Source organism: Chenopodium album, chromosome 4 (genome assembly GCF_948465745.1).
Source record: "Chenopodium album chromosome 4, dcCheAlbu1.1, whole genome shotgun sequence".
Taxonomy (NCBI): domain Eukaryota; kingdom Viridiplantae; phylum Streptophyta; class Magnoliopsida; order Caryophyllales; family Amaranthaceae; genus Chenopodium; species Chenopodium album.
The window spans coordinates 2,004,172-2,018,813 of record NC_137837.1 but is presented as its reverse complement, the minus strand read 5'-3'; positions in this window follow the sequence as shown (position 1 = coordinate 2,018,813).

Genomic DNA, 14,642 nt, shown 5'->3' with positions numbered 1-14,642 from the left:
TTACCATGGTCCCTAATATCCTCCGGAAGTCCAATTGGGTGGGCGAAACCATCCAATTTGCCTTTAAACGACCAATTTACCAGTTTACAACTTGCACCGATTTCATTAATTCAAGCCTACAAGGCTACAACGAACATTTATGACAACATATAATGATCATATATGGTTCCAAACGACATTATATGACCCCGAGATCTATCCCCTAAAATCTCAATGCTTTTCGACACCGGGCCACGAAACAATCGAAATTTCTCAAAAAGCGTGGATATTAGCCTTCAAATTTGGAATTTTTTGACTCTTTTTTTGCCCGAATATAAAAATTTCCGAAATACTTACCATGGTCCCTAATACCCTCCGGGAGTCCAATTGGGTAGGTGGAACCATCTAATTTGCCTTAAAACGACTAATTTACCGGTTTACAACTTCCACCGATTTCATTAATTCAAGCCTACCACGAACTTTTATGACAACAAATAATGATCATATATGGTTCCAAATGACATTATATGACTCCGAGATATATTCCCTAAAATTTCAAGACTTTTCAACACCGGGAACGAAGACTCCAAAAATTCTCAAAAAGCGTGGATATTAGCCTTCAATTTTGGAAAATTTTGACTTTTTTCGCCTGTAAAAAAAATTGCCGAAATATTTACCATGGTCTCTAATATCCTCCGGGAGTCCAATTGGGTGGGCGGAACCATCCAATTTGCCTTGAAACGACAAATTTACCGGTTTACAACTTGCACCGATTTCATTAACTCAAGCCTACCACGAATATTTATGACAACAAATAATAATAATTTAAGGTTACAAACGACATTATATGACCCCGAGATATGCCCCCTATAATTTCAAGCCTTTTCGACACCGGGCGTCGAAACCTCCAAAATTTCTCAAAAAACGTGGATATTCATCTTCAATTTTGGAATTTTTTGACATATTTTTCGCCAGTAAATAAAAATTGTAGAAATGTTGACCATGGTATCTAATACCCGCCGGGAGTGCAATTGGATGGGTGAAACCATCCAATTTGCCTTTAAACAGCCAATTTATCGATTTACAATTTGCACCGATTTCATTAACTCTACCCTACCACGAACATTTTTGACAACATATAATGATCTTATATGGTTCCAAACGACATTATATGACTCCGAGATGTATTTCCTAGAATTTCAAGACTTTTTGACACCGAGCCCCGAAACCTTCAAAATTTCGCAAAATGCGTGAATATTCGTCTTCAATTTTGGAATTTTTGACTTTTTTTCACTCGGAAATAAATATTGTCAAAATGTTTACCATGATCCCTAATACCCTCCGTGAGTTCAATTGGCTGGGTGGAACCATCCAATTTGTCATTAAACGGCCAATTTACTTGTTTACAACTTCCACCGATTTCATTAACTCAAGCCCACCACGAACATTTTTTACAACAAATAATTATCATATATGGTTTCAAACGACGTTATATGACCTCGAGATTTATTCCCTAAAATCTCAAGGCTTTTCAACACCAGGTCCCGTAACCTTCAAAATTTTCTTAAAAAAGTGAATATTAGCCTTTAATTATGGAATTTTTTGACTTTTTTTCGCCCAAAAATAAAAATTTCCGAAATGTATACCATGGTCCTTAATACCCTCCAGGAGTCCAATTGGTTAGGTGGAACCATCCAATTTCTGTTTTAAACGACCAATTTACCATTTTACAACTTGCACTGATTTCATTAACTTAAGCATACCATGAACATTTATGACAACAAATAATGATCATGTATGGTTCAAAATGGCATTATATGACCCCGAGATATATTCCTAAGAATTTCAAGCCTTTTTGACACCGGGCCTCGAAACCTCCAAAATTTCTCAAAAAGTGTGGATATTAGCCTTTAATTTTGGAATTTTTTTGACTTTTTTCGCCCAGAAATAAAAATTGCCGAAATGTTTACCATGGTCCCAATACCCTCTGGGAGTCCAATTGGGTGAGTGGAACCATCCAATTTGTCTTTAAACGACCAATTTACCGGTTTACAACTTGCACCGATTTAATTAACTCAAGCCTACCGTGAACATTTACGACAAAAATAATGATCACATATGATTCCAAAAAACAATATGATCCTGAGATGATGTATTCCCTAAAATTTCGAGACTTTTAGACACCGGGTTCGAAGACTCCAAAATTTCTCAAAAAGGTGGATATTAGCGTTCAATTTTTGAACCTTTTGACTTTTTTTTTCGCCCGGAAAGAAAAATTGACAAAATGTTTATCATGGTCTCTAATACCCTTCGGTAGTCCAATTGAGTGGGTGGAATGAACCATCTAATTTGCCTTTAAAAGGCCAATTTACTGGTTTACAACTTGTACCGATTTCATTAACTCAAGTTTACCACGAAAATTTATGACAAAACATACTGATTATATATGATTCCAAGCAGCATTATATAAACCCCGAGATGTATCTCCTAAAATCTCAAGGTTTTTCGACACCGGGCCCCGAAACCTCCATAATTTCTCAAAGAGCGTGGATAATGATCTTTAATTTTGGAATTTTTAGACTTATTTTTGCCCGAAATAAAAAATTTCGATTTTTTTACCATGGTCCCTAATACCCTCCCGGAGTCCAATTGGGTGGGTTGAACTATCAATTTGCCTTTAAACGACAATTTACCATTTTACAACTTGCACTGATTTCATTAACTCAATCCTACCAAGAATATTTATGACAACATATAATTGATTATAAATGATTTCAAACGGCATTATATGACTCCGAAATGCGTCTCCTAAAATTTTTAGACTTTTCGACACCGGGTCCTGAAACCTAAAAAATTTCGCAAAATGCGTGAATTTAATTTTGGAATTATTTGAATTTTTTCATCCGGAAATAAAAATTGCTAAAATGTTAACCATGGTCCCTTTTCCCCTCCAGGAGTCCAATTGGATGGGTGGAACCATCCAATTTTCCTTTAAACGGCCAATTTACCGGTTTACAAATTGCAACGATTACATTAACTCAAGCCTACCACGAACACTTATGACAACAAATAGTGATTATATATGGTTCTAAATGACATTATATGACCTTGAAATATATTCCCTAAAATTTCAAGATTTTTCAACATCAACCCCTGAATCCTCCAAAATTTCTCAAAAAGCGTGGATATTAGCCTTTAAGTTTTGAATTTTTTGACTTTTTTCACCCGAAAATAAAAATTGCCTAAATGTTTACCATGGTCCCTAATACCCCTCAGAGATTCCAATTGGGTTGGTTGAACCATCCAATTTGCCTTTAAACGACCAATTTACCAGTTTACAACTTGAAACGATTTCATTAAATCAAGCCTACCACGAACATTTATGATCACATATAATGATCATATATGGTTCCAAACGGCATTATATGACCCTGAGATGTATCCCCTAAATCTGAAGGCTTTTCGACAACGGGCATCGAAACCTCCAAAATTTCTCAAAAAGCGTGGATATTAGCTTTCAATTTTGGGAATTTTTGACTTTTTTTTCACACGAAAATAAAAATTGTCGAAATATTTACCATGGTCTCTAATACCCTACGGGAGTTCCATTGGGTGGGTGAAACCATCCAATTTGTCTTTAAACGGAAAAAAAAAAAAGATTTACTACTTGCACCAATTTCATTAACTCAAGCCTACCATGAACATTTATGACAACATATAATGATCATATATGGTTCCAAATGACATTATATGACCTCGAGATGTATCCCTTAAAATTTCTAGTTTTTTCGACAACGGGTCTCGAAACCTCCGAAATTTCGCAAAATGCGTGGATATTAGCTTTCAATTTTGAAATTTTTTGATTTTTATTCGCTCGGGAATAAAAATTGCCGAAATGTTTACCATGGTCCCTAATAACCTCAGGGAGTCCACCTGGCTAGGTGCAATAATCCAATTTGCCTTTAAGCTACCAATTTAATGGTTAATACTTGCACCGATTTCATTAAATCAAGCCTACCACAAACATTTATGACAACATATAATGATCATATATGGTTCCGAACGGAATTATATAACCCCGATATGCATCCCCTAAAATCTAAAGTCTTTTTGACACCGGGCCTTTAAATCTACAAAATTTCTCAAAAAGCGTGGATATTAACATTCAATTTTGGAATATTTTGACTTTTTTTCGCCAGAAAAAAATTTTCCGAAATGATTAACATGGTCCCTAGTACTCTCCGAGAATTCAATTGGGTGGGTGAAACCATCCAATTTGCCTTTAAACGACTAGTTTACCGGTTTACAACTAACTTGCACTGATCGATTTCATTAACTCAAGCCTACCACGAACATCTATGACAACATATAATGATCATGTATGGTTCCAAACGGCATTTATGACCCCTTGATGTATTCCCTAAAATCTCAAGACTTTGCGAAACCGGGCCACCGAAACTTTCAAAATTTCTCAAAAAGCGTGGACATTAGCCTTCAATTTTGGAAAATTTTAACTTTTTTTTTCGTCCAGAATAAAAATTGCCGAAATGTTTATCATGGTCTCTAATACCCTCAAGGAGTCCAATTAGGTGGGTGGAACCATCCAATTCGCCTTTAAAATGCCAATTTACTGATTTACAACTTGCACCGATTTACCAGTTTAAAACGGCCAATTTAATCAACTTGCACCGAATCCGACTTGAATCGAAATTGATCCAAACCCTTTTTTAACACGCCAAAAACCAAATTTAACCCGACTTGTTACACTAACCTGACCTGAATTCAACCCGACCCGTTCCTAACCCGACCCAAAATTAACCCAACTTGTTACAAACCCGACCCGAAATCAACCCGACTTGTTATTGACCTGACCCAAATTTAACCCGACTTGTTATTGACCCGACCCAAATTTTACCAGACCTATTACTTACCCGACCCAAAAAGTCAACCCGATTTGTTATTAACTCAACTCGATATTAACACTACTTGTTATTGACCCGACCTAAATTCAACCCAAATTATTCCTGACCCGATTTCAAATCATCTTAAATGCAATTTAGACCACCTTATTATTGTTGATCAAAGCATTGTGTCTAGGGAGACCAAGTCGGTCCAGGCTAGCAAAAGAAAGGAGCATCATCCTCAAATTTAAGAGTTAAATATATACAGTATATATTTGTTGTATGGTCAAAGGAGACAATTATCTTTCTAAATTATAGACTATAATTCCCTAGTATATTGCCATATATATATTATAATTAAAGGAAATAATTAGCTTGATAAAAATGATAATTATCTATTATGGTTAGTTGAACTCGAATATGACCTGATTTGGAAATGACCCGACCTGATAACCTGCAAATTATTGACTTGAACATAACCCGACTTAAATCTGAGAATGACCTGACTTGGAAATGATCCAACCTGATTATAACCCGCAAATTATTGACTTGAACTGAACCCGACTTGAACCCGAGAATGACCCGGCTTAAAAATGACCAAACCTGATTATAACCCGCAAATTATTGATTTGAACTGAACCTGACTCGAACCCGAGAATTACCCTAATCCGTTTTAACCCGACCTATTGTTCACCGGACCTGAATGTAACCCGACCTGCTATTAACCCGATTTAAACCCGACCCAAACCCGATAAGAAGTATGACCCGATATGACCCGACTCAAGCATGACCTAACCCGCATAGGTTATGGAATTAATTCGAGTTGACCCGATCCACTCTTATCCGACCCAAACCCGACCCGTTTACCCGAATTGACAGCTGTAGTATTAATGATAATCAGGACACTTTAATTACGGCTATTAGATGTTACGTAATGCTGACGTGATTAAGCTAGCCTGGCAGGGTGGGAGTTTTCTCATTAGGCAACTCAGAATTGAAAGTCTTCGACGCAACATCTTGGGTCAAATATTTACAAGTTGCAAAATCCAAAATATCTACACTCGTATTTATTTAATGCTACTTAATCTTTTCTCCACGTTGGGATATCACTTAACTTATACGATGAGATTGCGGATCATATAAATTACAATACGTACTTTTAGATGAAAATTCGTTTATATTTTCTCCTATTTTTACAAGACTTGACTGTTAATTTGGACCGGGGATAGACATACAAGATATAAACTCTTTTTTTTTTTTTTCCATATAATTTTTAGAGGAAAAGATAGAGCGGATTAAAATGTTTACTACCTCCATTACATTATATTTCATACAATTTTGGGGTATTATTTGTGATACATTGCAACTAATATGTATCAGAGTTAGTACTTAAATATTAAATGTACTCCTTAAACCCTACTTTAATTTATTTGAAATTTGTTTTACTCCATATAAACTAACTTAATTCCTTCACCTAAAAAAAAATATTGTACTAGTTTAATTCAAACCCTATATTGAATTTTCATACCTAATAGCCGTAATAGGCGATATTTATGGTCAACACGACAACACACTATCAAATGATCATTTGTAACAAAATTAAGAATTACTTTTATTTCAAGTACAATACGGAGAGTGGGAGAGTACTATTTATACTAATATTAATGAGCTAAAATGTTTGACTAATAACTCAGCTATTCGTTATTATTTGACTTTTTTTTTTTTTTTTTTTTTTTTGAGGCAAATTTGACATTTTATTTATTTTACTTGATTGGCCTTAAAATATTTGTCTATTGGAAATTTGGAAGAAGCTATGCTTAATTGCTTATATGATTTAAATTATACTAGTAATAAAGTGAGATGTATGTCCAACTTTTTAACAACTATTATAAAATCTAAAAATAAAAAATAAAAAAATACCAAACTTACGTATTTTATTTACTACGTAGTATTTCCTTAATTTCCTTTCCTAGACAATTAACACCCCGCCATACATAGTAACATAGATGACTACGTAATAGATTCTAATATTGCTTATACCACAAGAAATCTTGTTTCATGGAAATTAATAACAGCTATTTGTTTCAATATTGCAATAATTCACAACCCTTGTTAAGTTACTTGTAATCGAATGGGGAATTGGGAAGTGCATTATTATGGAGTAGTGTCTTAAAAAAAAGTATATTATTATAGAGCTAAATGACATTATTAGGAACTTCAAGTTTGTCCATCATATATGAGTTTATGACCCATGTTGCAATTATGAAGGTGGAATTTCTTATTATATCAGTATGTACCTTATTGCATATATATGATCTGGTTGTGTAGATTTATACCACCTCTATACTTCTTATTAGTTCTTTCAAAGCGTCTATATGATTTCTCTCGGAGTAAAAAAAAAAAAAATCCTTGATTTTTATTACATATTTTGTAACACGTGTCCATACATGCATGTGACTATATGTGAATTTTATATGGATGGAGGGAGTCATTTGAAATGTGAACAAATTTACTAATTTTTTTTAAGCATGTTCTTCTTCTTTTGCTTGAATGCGTTAATCCTTTAAGGAGGGTTACGTTTAATTAATACTTGTACAAGTTGAAGTAAACGAAGAGAGAAAGAAAACTGAAGTATCAACCCTTTGACTTTCAATTCCCCTATATACCAAAATTCACCAACTACCCTGCTCTATATATTTTCTGTCTATTTCCTTATAACTATATTATACTTGGTAACTATACTAAACAATTCATAATCTTCTAGACCTAATCAAGCTACATTACCTTGTTACAGCTGCTTGATTCATCTTTCACTAGACATGTATTAGCTAAGGAAGATGCCCCATCAATCAAGTTATTATTCAATATTCATTGCTTCTTCTACTGCCCCTGCATGTATATCATCAGATGCAGAGCTGACACTGTTAGAGCTGCTTGATTCAGCTTTCAGTTGATGTTCAGCTTGGATAGATGCTTGAAAATTCAAATCATAATTCGCTTCTTCTTCTGCATAAAATTCACCTTTATCATCCGCACCAACTTTAGCTTTGCTCCCTACAAATCAACAAAAAGGCGTTGTATTAAGGGACGGAGTGAGTATATACAAACCTTGTGATGGTTATACTTATCAAGTTATCAATTGCTACACGGGCTAATTCAGCGCGAGATTCCACATTAACAACTGCCTCTTTAACCGTAGACCCCGTAGTATCAATTTATACATTGTATATCATCAGATCAATCAATTAAATAAATAAATAAATATACCTCAAGATTGCATTTGAGGTGACAATCAGCGAAGAAGATGATGAGATTATCGTAAACGTAGTGGTGTTTTGCTTGAAAAATCAATTCAAGGGCATCAACTTGAATAAAGCAGGCGTCAGAAACATCAATTACAACATCTTTCAACTTGTTCATAATTTCATTGTAATTCATCGCATGAAATTAAATTCACGATTCTTGGTAGAAAGATTAATTTTCTGGAACAAATTCTTCAAGATCTTCAACTCCCTCTCAAAAACAATCGATTTCGCATTCGACAATTCATCATTAACACACGCGTATTTCCGCAAAAATTCATCGAATCCGTCTTCTTTACCTTCATCTATTTCAATTTCTTCAATATCTGCATCGTATATTCTACGCTCAACCTCCATTGATTCAGAATTTCCACACTTTCACCAAACCCTAATTGTTTTTCTCGAACAAATTTTTATCGAGGCTAAAGCTAACCGTCTAAACCCAATTTTACAATTAGTATGGATCATGTACTCCATACCAATTATGTTAGAGTTATTTTTGCTTAAACCTCACGTTATTTTCTTTAAATGTTGTGTTATTTTGCTAAAATAATATGTTATTTACTTATATACTTCAATAACATGTATAAAAAAGCATACAAGAACAAAATGACATGTACTTATCTAAAAATAACATATATATAAATTGAAATGATAAAAAGTTTATATCAAAATAACATGAATTTTATAGAACTGGTGTACAATGATATAAACGATGTTGAATATAAAAAAAAATATGCAAGTATAAAATAACATATACTTATTTCAAAATAACATATATATAAACTAAAATAATAAAAAGTTAACAATGAAATAACATAAGTTTTATAAATCTGGAGCACCATGTGCATGGTACTCCTGGAGTAACATAGAAATTGCGCCAATTTTATTCGCTTTCCTATTTTTATAGTAGATGAAAATAGGTCGGTTATAAGGATATACAATTCTACACGAATTACAGGCTTTCCACAAAAAAAAAAAAAAAAAAAAAAAAAAAAAACCTTTTCCTTAAAAAATATTCAAAAAAATAAATTAGTGTACTCGAATTTAAATGGGATTAGAAAAAGTATTTACTCCTATTAACGCTGAGATGGTTAAATTTTGCTTCATAGTGTCATACATAACATATATTCATTGAACCAATTCGATTTTTGATGTAACAACATTTGGATCCTATTAGATAGCATCTTTTAGACCGTTAAATGTTAATGTTAATGGAGGTTAATAATAAATAATCTAATTCCATTCAAGAATTTTTTTTTATTTAATTAAATGATTAGTTATTGGCTCGGACGATTTCCCGGGACATCATAAATTTATAAGTTTGATCAAAATTAATAAAAAGGGTTAATGTTGAACAATATAATAAGTTTGTGAAAAGTATAATAATTCATATTATCTTTAAATATTAAATAAAGAAAAATTTTCCAATTATTACCATATATTAATGTAATTTTGAAAATTAATACCGCAAATTAAAAACTTGTGAATTACCATCGCAAAAAATTTTAAAAATTTGATTTTACTACCAGACTCAACTTAAAATCATCTATGACGTCACTTTTACCTTTTAAACCACGTTAATCTGTTGATTGATTATTTAAATGATCCAAAAAAAAAGAGAAAATTAAAATCTCCCTAAACCATGGTTATTCTACGTAATTAATCTTCCTCCTTCACCATTTCTAAACACCTTCTAATATACTTGCTCCAAATTCTCATTAATTCTTCTCATTTATCCTCCAATTGTTCCAGGAGAACACGTGATTCATCTCTAATAAATTCGTCTTTAGGGTTTCGAATTATAGGGGTTTTCCAATTTTAGGGTTTTCGAACTTTAAGGTTAAAGGTTCATGATTTTGATTGATTAACATAGTGCTTTTGTATTTTCATTTAATTAAGCTATTAATTATGCATAATATATTATTTTTCTTTGAATTAAAGTATCAACGAACTCTAGCGTTGAATTATAAATTGTTTCTTTTCGTTTCTCCTCTTTTTATGATCCCTCCCTTTTCCTTCATTGCTTGAATTTCTTGTAAATTTTGCGAAGTAAAGGATTCATTGCAGATCAAAAGATTTGTGATGCTAATTTATAGAGTGTTCTTCAATAATAGATCGGAGGTTGAAGGTTAGTGGGTTAAAGTGAAATTGTGAGACAGAAAGAAAGGAAAGGGCTTTTAGTTTAGCTAAGGTAACCATGGGTTAATTTTAAATTTTTTTATGTCTACTTTTTTTATCCTAAACAAATCCAATTAAAATAATATTTATTTGTCGCCTATGTGATTCGACACTTGATGAAAAATTAAAATGCAAAATGTCGTTGTTTCGTGGCCCGGGTGTGAGACCTGATTTCTTTTTAACTTATTAAAAATGTTGGTGTATACTATATGCAGTAACTCTTTATTCAAATGGAGGTGCTATCTTAGTTGATTATAGGTTGATTTTTTATTGGGAGATTTTAAATATTTTTGGGAGATATAAAAAAAGAATGACAAAATTTGTGTTAGTGTTTTGCGATTACAAATTATTGAGAAACAATTTATTACCAAGTGTGAAATAGGAGGATTAAGATTTTCAAACAAGTGCTTATCGACAAAATTGGGTACGTGGATATAGGTTAAACATATCCATATAATACTTTATATGCAGTAAAGTGGATTGAAAATCACAGATGAGTACGTCTTGACCATAATTACCGTTCTTATGAAGGCAAAAAGAGAAATCCTTTTCAGAGGTTCGATAAACCAGTTTTGAGGGTTAGTGGATTGCAAACAATTGTCAAAGCAGGAGCTTATTGACAATTGTCAAAGCAGGAGCTTATTGACAATTGACAAACAAGAGTCAATTGACAATTGACAATTGTGGATGTGAAAAAGATTTGGATAAAAATTGTCAAACAAGAGTCAATTGACAATTGTGGATTTGAACCTTGTATTATGTTGGTTTGAAGAGTATCAACTTGAGGTTTATATCAAATACATGAAATAATTTGTTAATTTATAAATGATTTTAATGTAATTTACTTCATGTAATGTAAAATACACACTAATTTACAACAATATTTGTGGAACATTAACTTTTTCATTTAAAATTTTATTTTTTCATATTTACAAATCCCATGTAAATTTACCTTTCTAATATACTTTTAATTTTTTTTTTTAATTTAATTTTCTTAATACCTGCGAAATCAACCAAAGAGAAGTTTTGAGAACGGAGGGAGTACTAGCTAGTCAATTTTCTAATAGGTCAATTTAATTATGTGTGTGGAATAATCATGGTTAATTTTCATTTAATTTTGTGATTTATTTTTAATTAATTAAAATGTTGGTGTATTCAATGACTAATGAAGGTGCTATTTTAATTGATTATAATTTCACTTTTGATTGGGAATTTTTGGCTATATTTAGCTTGAATTGTTGTAGCTAAAAAAGATATATAACATGCCAAACTATTAAATAAATTAGCCAACTATTGTAGTTGCTCTTAAGTATATTTTGTAATTTTAAATATTTTTATTTTAATCAAAATTATGATATAGTATCTGTTCAACGTTGTCCAATTCATAGTTCAATGTAGGAGGTAATTTATTAGTGTGCTATTTAAAATTGTTACAAATTGATATATTTTAGTTGTAATGCAGAAAATATTTAAATTTCAAAAATGATAAATAGGATAGCTTTCCCAAAAAAAAAAAAAATGGCATCATCATTGCATTTAGGCGAAAAAGCGACACGTGGACAATGGTGATGTCAGCAACTTTTGTTTTTAGTAATAGTTAATAGAGTCATTTATTAGTACGATATTAAAAATTGTTTCAATTTCCTACGATAAATTGATAGGAGTAGATTTTAGTTGTAATGTAAAAGCTTCTAATATTTAAATTTCAAAAATATTAAATATGATAGGTTGCCAAAAAAAAAAATGACATGATCATTGCATTTAGGTTGTAAATTTTTTATTGAGAAAGTGATACGTGGGCAATGACGATGTCAGCAACTATTTTGGTAATAGTTAATAAGTTTTTTTATTTTTATTTTTTGAATATGATTAGGGTTTCTTGAAAGTGTGGAAATTCTGGATCAATGGAGGTTTTGCGTAGAATGTACAATACTAACATTCAAGAATTTGATAAACAAGACGGATTTGATGATTTCTTGAAGAAATACATGGATGATAACAATGAATACTTGGAAACGAGTACAATTTTTTATGAGAAGGAGTTGAAGATCTTGAAGAATTTGTTCCAGAAATTGAATCTTTCTACAAAGAATCGTGAATGGCATGCCATGAAATTATGAACAAGTTCAAAGATGTTGTAATTCATGTTTTTGACGCTTGCTTTATTCAGATTGATGGCCTTGAATTGATTTCACAATCGAAACATCACTCGACTTACTCTGATATGATCGATTTCTTAGTTGGTTGTCATTAGCATCATAGGGTTTAATTGGGAAGAATATATAATACACTACCTCGCTCTCATATCAAATCAATTGGCCGAAGCAATTAATTTATTAATTGATTTTATTTCCACCTTCTTATGCCTAATCATGTAATAACAAGGGTTTATGTTATGATTCTGTAAGTTGATGTACATGCAGGGTCAGCTAGAAGAATGATTGATTCTAGTTCCACCTCTTAGTATCACTATACCAAATTAAATCATGTAATCACAATTAAGCAAGGGGTTGGGTCATTGGCTTATGTTGTTTCTGTCTGCTAATGTGCATGTTGTAATTTGATGGCCACCATTGTAACTCTCTAACTTTAGTTTGTTGCATAATGAGCACTCGCGTTAACCTCATGTACATGCCTGAATAATCAAACATTTCATAGATTAATCTATATGAAGTCTCGTTTGATGCTCAAATGCTCAATCATAGATTAATCAAACATTTCAAATATTATGGAATATTTGTTTAATAACAGGTGAAATTATTCGACTTAAATTAAAATTTTCTTGATTATTAATTATTATCCTCCAAGAACATTAACATTTAACGGTTTAAAAGATACTATCTAATAGGATCCAAATGTTGTTATGTCAAAAGTCAAATTGGTTTAACAAGTACTCGTAGTATATGTTATGTATCACAGTATGAATGGAAAGTTTAACTATGTTAGCGTGTGTATGTGTATTTGATAGGAGTAAATATCTTTTCTAATCCCATTTAAATTCGAATTCGTTAATTTTTTTATTAGGGAAAAGGTTTTTTTTTTAAATGAGGGAAAAGGGTTGAGAATTTGAGATCTAGTATTCCACCTGAGTTTATTACTCCGAAATTTTTGTATAAATTTTTTTTTAAAAAAAAAAAAATCCATATCCTAATGTAATCCGGGTAGATTTTTTTAAAACCGACCTATTGTCATCTACTATAAAAATAGGAATTTAGACGGTTTCAAAAACACAAAAAATTAGGTTTAGACTCGATACAATTTCAATCGAAAAAACAATTAGGTTTTCGTGGAAATTCTGAATCAATGGAGGTTGAGCGTAGAACATACGAAGAATTTGAAAGATATGAAGACGGATTTGATGATTTCTTGATGAAATACGTGGAAGATAATGATGAATACTCTGATACGAAAAAGATTTATGATGACAATGAGTTGAAGATCTTGAAGAATTTGTTCCAGAATTTGAAGGTTTGTATCAAGAATGGTGACTTGCATGCCATGAATTACATTGAAATTGTGAACAAGTTCAAAGATGTTTTAATTGATGTTTCTGAGGCCTACTCTATTGAAGTTGATGGCCTTGAATTGATTTCACAATCGAAACATCACTCGACTTACTCTGCGATCATCAATTTCTTAGTTGCTTGTCATTTTAAACACGAACTTAAGGTAATTTGCTATTAATTTATTTTGTTGCAATTCCTGTTATACACTACATAAAATTATAATTATTGATGATATACAATGAAGTATTTATTTAATTGTTGAATTTTCAGTATTTCGATGATCTAAGGTACGATGGTGTTGATGATGATGTTGATGAAGAAGATGGCTGTATAGGGCCACTTGATGATGTGGAACTTGAAGCTGAATTAGCCCTTAAAGTAATTGATCACTATAACAAGCACAAGGTTTGGTTAATCTTTTTGAATCATATCGTATCGTGTCATATCATGTTATATCATATCGACTTATTGGACCCTTTTATATTATTATTGACTCGATCATTTATTAATTTGCAGGGAGCAAAACTGAAATTAGTACGGATGATAAGGGCCAATGTTATTTTTAGCTATCTTGATCATTACTACATTACATTTTCTGCCGTTGATGAAGATACTGGTTGTATTGCTACATACCAAGCTGCACTGGCAGAGCGAGGGTCAATCCGCATTATCGGGTTGTTTAGAGATGTTGATGCTGATAAAACCCTGTCTATTCTTTCAATCAAAGGTATAAAATGCTTCTGATTATTAATAACTGTTGGTGTTGGTATTGG